The sequence below is a fragment of the Pan paniscus genome, chromosome 10 (assembly GCF_029289425.2).
Source record: "Pan paniscus chromosome 10, NHGRI_mPanPan1-v2.0_pri, whole genome shotgun sequence".
Classification (NCBI taxonomy): domain Eukaryota; kingdom Metazoa; phylum Chordata; class Mammalia; order Primates; family Hominidae; genus Pan; species Pan paniscus.
Genome location: NC_073259.2, coordinates 38,252,898 through 38,264,503, shown reverse-complemented (window position 1 = coordinate 38,264,503; position 11,606 = coordinate 38,252,898).

Genomic DNA, 11,606 nt, shown 5'->3' with positions numbered 1-11,606 from the left:
AATCGCTTGAACCTGGGAGGTGGAGGTTGCAGTGGGCCCGGATTACACCACTGCACTCCAGCCTGGCAACAGAGTGCGACTCCGTCTCAAAAAAAAAAAAAAAAGAAAGAAAAGAAATAAAAATGAAGCCTGGGCATGGTGGCTCACGCCTGTAATCCTAACAATATGGGAGGTGAAGGCAGGAGGATCATTTGAGCTCAGGAGTTGGAGTTCAGCGTGCACAACATAGTGAGACCTTGTCTCTATACTATAAAAATAAAAAATAGACCAGGCGCGGTGGCTCATGCCTGTAATCCCAGCACTTTGGGAGGCCAGGGCGGGCGGATTCCAGCTACTGGGGAGGCTGAGGCAGGAAAATCTCTAGAACCTGGGAGGCAGAGGTTTCGGTGAGCCATGATCACACCATTGCACCCCAGCCTGGGCAACAAGAGCGAAAATCCATCTCAAAAATAAAATAAAATAAAAAATAATAAAAATAAATAAATAAAAATGAAGACATTACTACCAACCATACAGAAATAGAAGGGACTATAGGAAAATACTATGAGTATTCAAACGAAACCCTGGTTTCAACACTCCAGTATGCCCTCACCTAGTGCCATGGGGGTGATGCTGCCACCCCAGTGACTCTGGACGGTGAAGCATCAAGCCAAAAAGGATTATTTTCTTTTCCTTTCTTTTCTTTTTATTTTTTTTGAGACAGAGTCTCACTCTGTCACCCAGGCTGGAGTGCAGTGGCACGATCTCGGCTCATTGCAAGTTCCGCCTCCCGGGTTCATGCCATTCTCCTGCCTCAGCCTCCCGAGTAGCTGGGACTAAAGGTGCCCGCCACCATGCCTGGCTGATTTTTTTGTATTTTTTTTAGTAGAGACAGGGTTTCACCGTGTTAGCCAGGATGGTCTCAATCTCCTGACCTCGTGATCCACCCATCTCGGCTTCCCAAAGTGCTGGGATTACAGGCGTGAGCCACCGCGCCCAGCCAAGAGGATTATTCTTAAAGCTTTCGATCTAATGGAGTTTGCCTTGCTCAATTTTTTTGTTTGTTTGTTTGTTTGTTTGAGACAGAGTCTCACTCTGTCACCCAGGCTGGAGTGCAGTCGCATGATCTCAGCTCACTGCAACCTCCGCCTCCTGGGTTCAAGCGATCCTCCTGCCTCAGCCTCCCGAGTAGCTGGGATTACAGGCACCCACCACCACACATGACTAATTTTTTGTATTTTTAGTAGAGATGGAGTTTCACCATCTTGGCCAGGCTGGTCTTGAACTCCTGACCTCGTGACCCACCCGCCTCGGCTTCCCAAAGTGCTGGGATTACAGGCATGAGCCACCGTGCTCGGCCTGCCTTGCTCAGTTTTTTTATTTGCATGGAACTCATCACCTTCTTCTTTCTGATTTCTACCTTTTGGAATGGGAATATCTAACTCATGGCTGTTTCACCAGTGTATTTTGGAAGCACATAGTCTGTCTGGTTTCATAGATTCACAGCTAGAGGGAAATTTTACCTCAGTATGAATCATTTCTAGTGTCTTACCCATACCTGATCTGATTTAGATATTTAGATGAGACTTTGGACTTGGAACTGATTCTGAAATGGTTTTAGCCTTTAGAGAGTGTTGGGGGGTGATAGACTGAATGTATTTTGCATGTCAGAGGTACATGAATTTGGAGGGGGCAGAGAGAAAAATGATATGGAGTAAATTGTGTTCCCCAAAATTCATATGTTGAAGTCCTAACTCCTAGTGTGACTATATTTGGAGATAGGGCCTTTAAGTGATTAATTAAGGTTAAATGGGTCATGAGTGTGGGACCCTAATCCAAGAGGACTGTTGTCTATAAGAAGAGGAAGGGACTCCAGAGCTCTCTCCATGTGTGCGCAGAGAAAAGTCCATGTAAGGACATACAGAGAAGCTGCCATCTGCAAGCTGAGGAGAGAGGTCTCACCAAAACCCAATCCTATCAGCACCTACATTTTGAACTTCCAGCCTCTAGAACTGTGAGAAAATAAACTTCTTTTGTTTAAGCCACCCAGTCTGTGATATTTTGTTACAGCAACCTGAGTAGACTAAAATACTATATATAGGAAATTCCAAAGAATTTATAAGAAAGCTATTAAAGTTAAATGAATTCAGCAAAGTTGCTGTTATGAGATCACCACATGAAGATACATCAACCTAAAAGGAAGAAGCCAAGGCAAAATTAATGGTTTTTTTGTTTTGTTTTGTTTTGTTTTGTTTTGAGACAGAGTTAGGCTTTTGTTGCCCAGGCTGGAGTGCAATGGCTTGATCGCGGCTCACCGCAACATCTGCCTCCTGGGTTCAAGCGATTCTCCTGCCTCAGACTCCTGAGTAGCTGGGATTACAAGCGTGGGCCACCATGCCCGGCTAATTTTTTTGTATTTTTAGTGGAGACGGGGTTTCTCCATGTTGGTCGGGCTTGTCTCAAACTCCCAACCTCAGGTGATCCGCCCACCTTGGCCTCCCAAAGTGCTGGGATTACAGGCGTGACCACCGCACCCACCCAAAATTAATGTTTAAGTAGAGAGTTTGTTTAGGCCAATCTTGAGGATTACAACCTAGGAGCACAGATTCAAGTTGTCCTGAATATACACGCTGATTAGCAGCAGTTACAAGTGGATTTTTTTCTTTTCAAAAAATTTTTTAGAGAGTATCTCACTGGCCGGGCGCGGTGGCTCACGCCTGTAATCCCAGCACTTTGGGAGGCCGAGGCGGGCGGATCACGAGGTCAGGAGATCAAGACCATCCTGTCTAACACAGTGAAACCCCGTCTCTACTAAAAATACAAAACAAAATTAGCCGGGCGTGGTGGCGGGCGCCTGTAGTCCCAGCTACTCAGGAGGCTGAGGCAGGAGAATGGCGTGAACCCGGGAGGCGGAGCTTGCAGTGAGCCGAGATCGTGCCACTGAACTCCAGCCTGGGCGACAGAGCAAGACGCCATCTCAAAAAAAAAAAAAAAAAAAGAGAGAGAGAGTATCTCACTATGTTGCCCAGGCTGGTTTTGAATGCCTAGCTTCAAGTGATCCTCCTGCATTGGCCTCACAAAGTGCTAGGATTACAGTCATGAGCCACCCTGCCCAGCAAGCAAGCAGTTTCAAGAGATGAATGCATAGCTCAAACGGGGGGAGTAGGACATGATTGTTGTCTTTTTTTTTTTTTTTTTTTTTTTTTTTTGAGATGGAGTCTCGCTCTGTAGCCCAGGCTGGAGTACAGTGGTGCTATCTCGGCTCACTGCGAGCTCCGCCTCCTGGGTTCAAGCAACTCACCCTGCCTCAGTCTCCTGAGTAGCTGGGATCACAGGTGCCCGCCACCACGCCTGGCTAGTTTTTTTGTATTTTTTACTAGAGACGGGATTTGATCATGTTGGCCAGGCTGGTCTTGGACTCCTGACCTCAGGTGATCTGCCCACCTCGGCCTCCCAAAGTGCTAGGATTACGCCCAGTCTATTGTCTCTTTTTTTTTTTTTTTTTTTTTTTTTGAGACGGAGTTTCACTCTGTCGCCCAGGCTGGAGTGCAGTGGCGCGATGTCGGCTCACTGCAACCTCCACCCTCCGGGTTCAAACGATTCTCCTTCCTCAGCCTCCTGAGTAGCTGGGACTACAGGCACCTGCCACCACGCCCGGCCAACTTTTTGTATTTTTAGTAGAGATGGGGTTTCACCATCTTGGCCAGGCTGGTCTTGAACTCCTGAACTCATGATCCACCCACCTTGGCCTCCCAAAGTGCTGGGATTACAGGTGTCAGCCACCGCACCTGGTCTATTGTCTCATTTTAATGTATCTCAGGGCCTCATAATTAAAAGTACTGGCATTCCTCAGATAAAAGTTATTTTCTTTTATCATTTCTCTCTCTCTCTCTTTTTTTTTTTTTTTTTTGAGACAGAGTCTTGCTCTGTTGCCCAGGCTGGTTTCAAACTGCTAAGTTCAAGCAATCCTCCCACCTCAGCCTCCCAAAGTTCTGGGATTACAGGTGTGAGCCACCATGCCCCAACCATAAACCACTTTTTGAGAAGAATCAAAGTAAAACAATAATTGTCTGTGGATGACAAAAGACTTTTGGTTTGACTATTCTAGCCATGGTTAATGACACAATTGAGAAATAATATTTCTGTAGCATATAACAATTTAACATAATAACCGTAATTATTATTGATAACATTTATTAAGACATATCAAAATTTTAGGAATTTCAGACGATTTTGAAACATATATATTAATAACATATTTGTACAAATATAACCCAAAGAAAGTTAAACACCTTCAAATTCATATGGAATTAACCAGGGATCCAGAAAAGCCAAAACAACCTTGAAAAAGAACAAAGTTGGGTAACTCACACTTCCCAATTTCAAAACTTACTACAAAGCTACAGTAATCAAAATAATGTGTAACTGGCGTATAAATAGACATATAGACCAACAAAATAGAATTGAGAGTCCAGAAATAAACCCATATGTCTATGGCCAATTAATTTTCAACAAGGGTGCCAGGACCACTCAATGGGGAAAGGATAGTCTCTTCAACAAGTGATGCTGCAACAACCGGACATCCACATGCAAGGGAAGGAAGCTGGGCCCCCATTCACACCATATATAAAATTAACTCAAAATGGACCAAAGAGTTAAATCATAAAACTTAGGAGAAAACATAGGGGTAAATCTTCATGACTTTGAATTTGGCAGTTAATTTTTTCTTTTCTTTCCCTTTTTTTTTTTTTTGTCACTCCAGCTTTCTTTCAATTGGCAGTTGATTCATTCTTTGTTTTTTCTTTGAGACAGTCTCGCTCTGTTGCCTGAGCTGGAGTACAGTGGCGCAATTTCAGCTCACCGCAACCTCCACCTCCTGGGTTCAAGCGATTCTCGTGCCTCAACCTCCTGAGTAGCTGGAACTACAGGCGCATGCCACCACACCTGGCTAATTTGGACATATTTGGTAGAGACGGGGTTTCACCATGTTGGTAAGGCTGATCTTGAACTCCTGACTTCAGGTGATCTGCCTGCCTCGGCCTCCCAAAGTGCTGGGATTACAGGCATGAGCCACCGTGCCCGGCTTCATTCTTAAATATGACACCAAAAGTATAAGCAGCAAAAGAAAAAAATAGATAAATCAGATTTCATCAAAATTAAAAACTTAGCCAGACATGATGGCATGTACCTGTAGTCTCAGCTACTCAAGAGTCTGAGACAGGAAGATCACTTGAGCCCATTAAGTTCAGGCCAGCCTGGACAAAAACAAAATTTCTTTATAAATTAAAAAGGCCAGGAGCAGTGGCTCATGCCTATAATTCCAGCACTTTAGGAGGCTGAGGCAGGAGGCTTACTTGAGCCGAGTTTGAAACCAGCCTGGGCAACACAGTGAGATACCATCTCTAAAAAAATAAAATAATAATAGTAATAATAAATACAAATTTAAAAAAAAATTAACCAGGCATGGTGGTGGGTGTCTGTAGTCCCAGCTATTCAGGAGGCTGAGATGGGGTGATCACTTGGGCACAGAAGTTTGAGGTTACAGTGAACTATGATCAGGCCACTGCACTCCAGCCTGGGCAACAAAGACCCTGTCTCAAAAGAAAAAAAGAAAACAGGTATTCAAACAAGTATAAATACTTGTGCAAAATGTTCACTGTAGCACCATTCACAATAGCCAAAAGGTGGAAACAACACAAATGTCCCTCTACGGACGAATGGATAAACAATTTGCGGTAGCCAGGTGCTTATGGCTATAATCCCAGCACTTTGTGAGGCCAAGGCAGTGGGATTGCTTGAAGCCAGGAGTTCAAGACCAGCATAGGCAGCAAAGCAAGCCCACACCTCTACCAAAAAAAAAAAGGCCGGGCGCGGTGGCTCACGGCTGTAATCCCAGCACTGTGGGAGGCTGAGGCGGGCGGATCACCAGGTCAAGAGACCGAGACTATCCTGGCCAACATGGTGAAACCCATTTCTACTAAAAATACAAAAATTAGCTGGGCGTAGTGGCACGCACCTGTAGTCCCAGCTACTCGGGAGACTGAGGCAGGAGAATTGCTTGAATCCGGGAGGTGGAGGTTGCAGTGAGCCGAAGTTGCACCACTGCACTCCAGCCTGGTGACAGAGCAAGGCTTTGTCTCAAAGAAAGAAAAAAATTAGCTGGGCATGCTGGCACGTGCCTGTAGTGCCAGATACTTGAGAGGCTAAGGCGGGAGGATCGCTTGAGCCCAGGAGTTCAAGGCTGCAGTGAGCTATGATTGCACCACTGCATTCCATCCTGGGTGACAGAGCAAGATCCCATCTTTATTAAAAAAAAAAAAAAACAATTTGTGGAATCCAGTGGAATGTTATTCAGTCATAAAAAGGAATGAAGTATTACTCATGCTACAACATAGATAAACCTTGAAAACATGCTAAGTTGAAAGAAGTCAGACATAAAAGATTACATATTGTATCATTCCATTTATGTAAATTATCCAGAATAGGTAAATCCATAGAAATAGAAAGACTGGTGTTTGTCAGAGGCTAGAAATAGGGGGAGATAGGGAGGAACTGTCTAATGGATATAGGGTTTTATTTTGGGATGACAAAAATGTTTTGGGCTGTGCAGTGGCTCATGCCTGTAATCCCAGCACTTTGAGAGGCTGAGGCGAGCAGATCACCTGAGGTCAGGAGTTTGACACTAGCCCGGCCAATATGGCGAAAACCTATCTCTACTAAAAATACAAAAATTAGCTGGGCGTGGTGGCACCACAGGCCTATGTTAACTCTCTTGCCCTCTATCATAAAACAATATGAACAGATCTGACCAGCTAAAGGTCTCTCAAAACATCACCATATTGATCTGCTACATTGATAACATCATGCAAATTGGACTGGTTGAGCAGGAAATGGCAAGTATGTCAGATGCCTTGATAAGACACTTATCCTCCAGAAGGTGGGATATTAACTAACTTTAATTCAGAGTTCTTTTCAGGATTAACTGAAGTGTTTTTGGGGTGGTGGGGGCGGGCGGAGACTGAGTCTCACTCTGTCACCCAGGCTGGAGTGCAGTGGTGCAATTTCGGCGCACTGCAACCTCCACCTCCCAGGTTCAAGTGATTCTCCTGCCTCAGCCTCCCAAGTAACTGGGATTACAGGTGTGTGCCATCACGCCCGGCTAATTTTTGTATTTTTGGTAGAGACAGGGTTCCACCATGTTGGCCAGGCTGGTCTCAAACTCCTGACCTCAAGTGATTCACTCTCCTCAGCCTCCCAAAGTCCTGGGATCACAGGACTGAGTCACCGCACCTGGCCTTCTCTTTTTTTTTTTTTTTTGATACGGGGTCTCACTTTGTCACCCAGGCTGGAGTGCATGGTGCGATCACAGCTCACTGCAGCCTCAACCTTCTGGGATCAAGCTATGCTCCCACTTAGCCTCTTGAGTAGCTGGGACCACAGGTCCCCACCACCATGCCTGGCTGCTGGTGGGGTGTCTACTCTGCAGCCCAACTTCTCCTTCTGTCCAGTCCTGCTTCTTCCTTTCTTTTCCTGCAAGTATTGATCCCAAGTGCACTCACTCATAAGCTTCCCACACTCTAGTTTCCACCTTAGAATTGGCTTCCATGGAAACTAGAGTGTGGTAAAGCTTTGTTTTACCAGGCAAAAATAACTCAAAAGTGAGGTGAGGTTTTTTTTGTTTGTTTGTTTGTTTTTTGTTTTGTTTTTTTTTTAGACGGAATCTCGCACAGTCGCCCAGGCTGGAGTGCAGTGGCACGATCTCCACTTACTGTAACCTCCGCCTCCCAAGTTCAAGTGATTCTCCTGCCTCAGCCTCCCAAGTAGCTGGGATTACAGGCACCTGCCACAATGCCTGGCTGGTTTTTTGTATTTTTAGTAAGGACAGGGCTTCATTATGTTGGCCATGCTGGTCTTGAACTCCTGACCTTGCGATCCGCCTGCCTCAGCCTCCCAAAGTCCTGTGATTAGAGGCATGAGCCACCGCGCCCAGCCTAAGATGAGATTTTAATATGTGACAAAATTCAAGGGAAAAAGTTCGGGACAAAAGAGAAAGTGTTACATAATGGTAGAATAAACAAGAAAGCAAGAAAATATAACCACTGCAAATGTACTTGCCAATATAGATTCAGAATATACAAATACCTCTTCTAAATCTTCTTGTAAACAAGAAAAAAGAAACACAATATACAAATAGTAATACTTAACTTTATTGAGTACCTTTGATGTGTCAGGCACGTGCCATAGGCTTTATATTTGTTTGTTTGTTTGTTTGTTTTTTGAGACAGAGTCTCACTCTGTCGCCCAAGCTGGAGTACAGTGATGCGATCTCAGCTCACTGCAACCTCCGCCTCCCAGGTTCAAGCTATTCTCCTGCCTCAGCCTCATGAGTAGCTGGGACTACAGGCATGTACCGCAATGTCTGGTTAATGTTTTTGTATTTTTGGTAGAGACAGAGTTTCACCGCATTAGTCAGGCTGGTTGCAAACTCCTGACCTCGAATGATCCGCCCGCCTGGGCCTCCCAAAGTGCTGGGATTACAGGCGTGAGCCACCAGGCCTGGCCTTACCTAGGATTTCTTTATTATTTTTGCATGATGTAGAGATGGGGAGTCTGGCTATGTTGGCTAAGCTGGTCTTGAACTCCTGGCCTCTGCAATCCTCCCACCTCAGTTTGCCCAAATTGTTTGGATTTCAGGCATGAACCACCATGCCTGGCCTTACCTAGGATTTCTTACTGTTCTACTGAGACTAGTGATCTGCCCACCTTGGCCTCCCAAAGTGCTGGGATTACAGGCATGAGCCACTGCACCTGGCCCAGGATGATTTCTTTTACTTTTATTTTCACAGTAAAATAATAGCCAAAGTCATCAGCTAAGAGTAAGGAAAGATAAAGGGATGCTGGAAAACTGCAGAGATTGTTCATAAATAAAGCCTCCCTTCTTTCATTTATTCAGTCAAGACAGCACCCAACAGAGGTGGCCGGTTACTTGGCAGCTTTGTCTACTGTGTATATCCGGGATGCTTAGCATGACGTGTCCCTAAGTGTTGAAGAATCCATCGCATCTTGGGATCTAGCTGAGAGGGAAGGGTTGGGGTTGGGAAAATAGCAATAGATACAGCTAGCGTTCATTGAATGCTTCTTAAAGGTTGAGCACAGTAATTCAGAGCTCCACCTGACTTTTCTCATTGAATCCAAACAACAGTCAGCCAGATGCAGTGGCTCACGCCTGTAATCCCAGCACTTTGGGAGGCTGAGGCGAGTGGATCACCTGAGGTCAGGGGTTCAAGACCAATCTGGCCAAAATGGTGAAACCCCATCTCTACTAAAAATACAAAAATTAGCCAGGCGTGGTGGCAGGCGCCTGTAATCCCAGCTACTCGGGAAGCTGAGGCAGGAGAATCACTTGAACCCAAGAGGTGGAGGTTGCAGTGAGCCAAGATCACCCCATTGCACTCCAGTCTGGGCAACAAGAGCGAAACTCCATCTCAGAAAAAAAAAAAAAAAAAAAATCCAATCAACAGTCTTATAAGTAGATACAACAGTGTATAAACAAGGAAACCAAGGAAGATTTTTCTCCTTCAGAACTCGGACCCTGAATACCAGGTTGAGCTGGAGCTGAGTGAGTAATAAAATGAAAGGCCCTTTAATGTGGGGGAGGGTAGGTAGGAGTGGAGACCCTTAAGTAGTATCAGCACTGTTGTCTGATGGGAGTGTGAATCTGAACACATGAAACTCCAGTCTCAGTAGAACAGTAAGAAATCCTAAGTAAGGCCAGGCATGGTGGTTCACATCTGAAATCCTAACAATTTGGGTAAACTGAGGTGGAAGGATTGCAGAGGCCAGGAGTTCAAGACCAGCTTGGGCAACATAGCCAGACCCCCACCCCCACCCCTGCATCTCCATATCATACAAAAATAATAAAGAAATCCTAGGTAAGGCCAGATGGTAAGGCCAGGTGCGGTGGCTCATGCCTGTAATCCCAGCACTTTGGGAGGCCGAGGTGGGTGGATTGCCCAAGGTCAGGAGTTCAAGACCAGCTTGGTCAACACAGTGAAACCCCGTCTCTACTAAAAATACAAAAATTAGCCAGGTGTTGTGGCAGGCACCTGTAATCTCAGCTACTCAGGAGGCTGAGGCAGGAGAATAGCTTGAACCCAAGAGGCAGAGGTTGCAGTGAGCCAAGATTGAGCCATTGCACTCCAGCCTGGGCACCAAAAGCAAAGCTCAGGAGAATGCCTTGAACCCAGGAGGCAGAGGTTGCAGTGATGTAGAGATGGGGAGTCTGGCTATGTTGGCTAAGCTGAGATCACGCCATTGCACTCCAGCCTGGGTGACAGAGTGAGACTCCATCTCAAAAACAAACAAACAAACAAATAAACAAAGTAGCCAGACATTTTGGTGCCCACCTGTAGACTCAGTTACTAGAGAGGCTGAAGTGGGAGAATCACCTGAGCCTGGGAAGTTGAGGCTGCTGTGAGCCATGATTGCACCACTGCACTCCAGCCTGGGTGACAGAGGGAGATCCTGTCTCAAAAAAAGGAAAAAAAGCCAGGTGTGGTGGCTCACACCTGTAATCCCAGCACTTTGGGAGGCTGAGGTGGGTGGATCACCTGAGGTCAGGAATTAGAGACTAGTCTGGCCATCACAGTGAAACCCCATCTCTACTAAAAATACAAAAAATTAGCCGGGCTTGGTGGCGCACGCCTGTAGCCCCAGCTACTTGGAAGCCTGAGGCAGGAGAATCACTTGAACTCAGTAGTGAGCTGAGATCAGGCCACTGCACTCCAGCCTGGGTGACAGAAACAGAACAAGATTCCGTGTCAAAAAAAAAAAAGCAACAGACCAGAAGGCCATGAGGTCAAACAAAACAATGTTTTGTTTTTGTTTTGAGATGGCGTCTCACTCTGTCGCCCAAGCTGGAGTGCAGTGATGCAATCTCAGCTCACTGCAACCTCCACCTCCCGGGTTCAAGCGATTCTCCTGCCTCAGTCTCCTAAGTAGCTGGGATTACAGGTGCCCACCATCATGCCCAGCTAATTTTTGTATTTTTAGTAGAGACGGTGTTTCACTATGTTGACTAGGCTGGTCTCGAACTCCTGACCTCAAGTGATCTGCCCGCCTCGGCCTCCCAAAGTGCTGGGATTACAGGCATGAGCCCAGCCGAATGTTTTGTTTTTTAAGATGGAAGATATCCCAGCACTTTGGCAGGCTGAAGCAGGTGGATCATTCCAGCTTGGGCAACAAGAGCGAAACTCTGTCTCAAAAAAAAAAAAGAAAAGAAAAAAAAAAGAGAGAAAGAAACCCTAGGTAAAAGTCTGAGCCCCACCTCCCAATCACCTGATCACCTCAACCACTGTCACCAGGTGGATGACCTTGGAGAGGTCACACACTTCTAGTTCTGTAAAATGGAGAGTTATATTGCCTAAATTATATAATTTTTATGTTAAGTGACACATTCTCTAAGGCACTAAGTTTGAGGACATACTTTGTAAATGAAATGATATATGGAAATATTTGTATATGTTAATGGTTTTGTTGTTGCTGTTGTTATTATGACTACTATACACGTGGTCTGGAGAAAGCCAACCTCCCCAAAGCAGAGATTCTCCAGTAGAGAACAGGCCCTC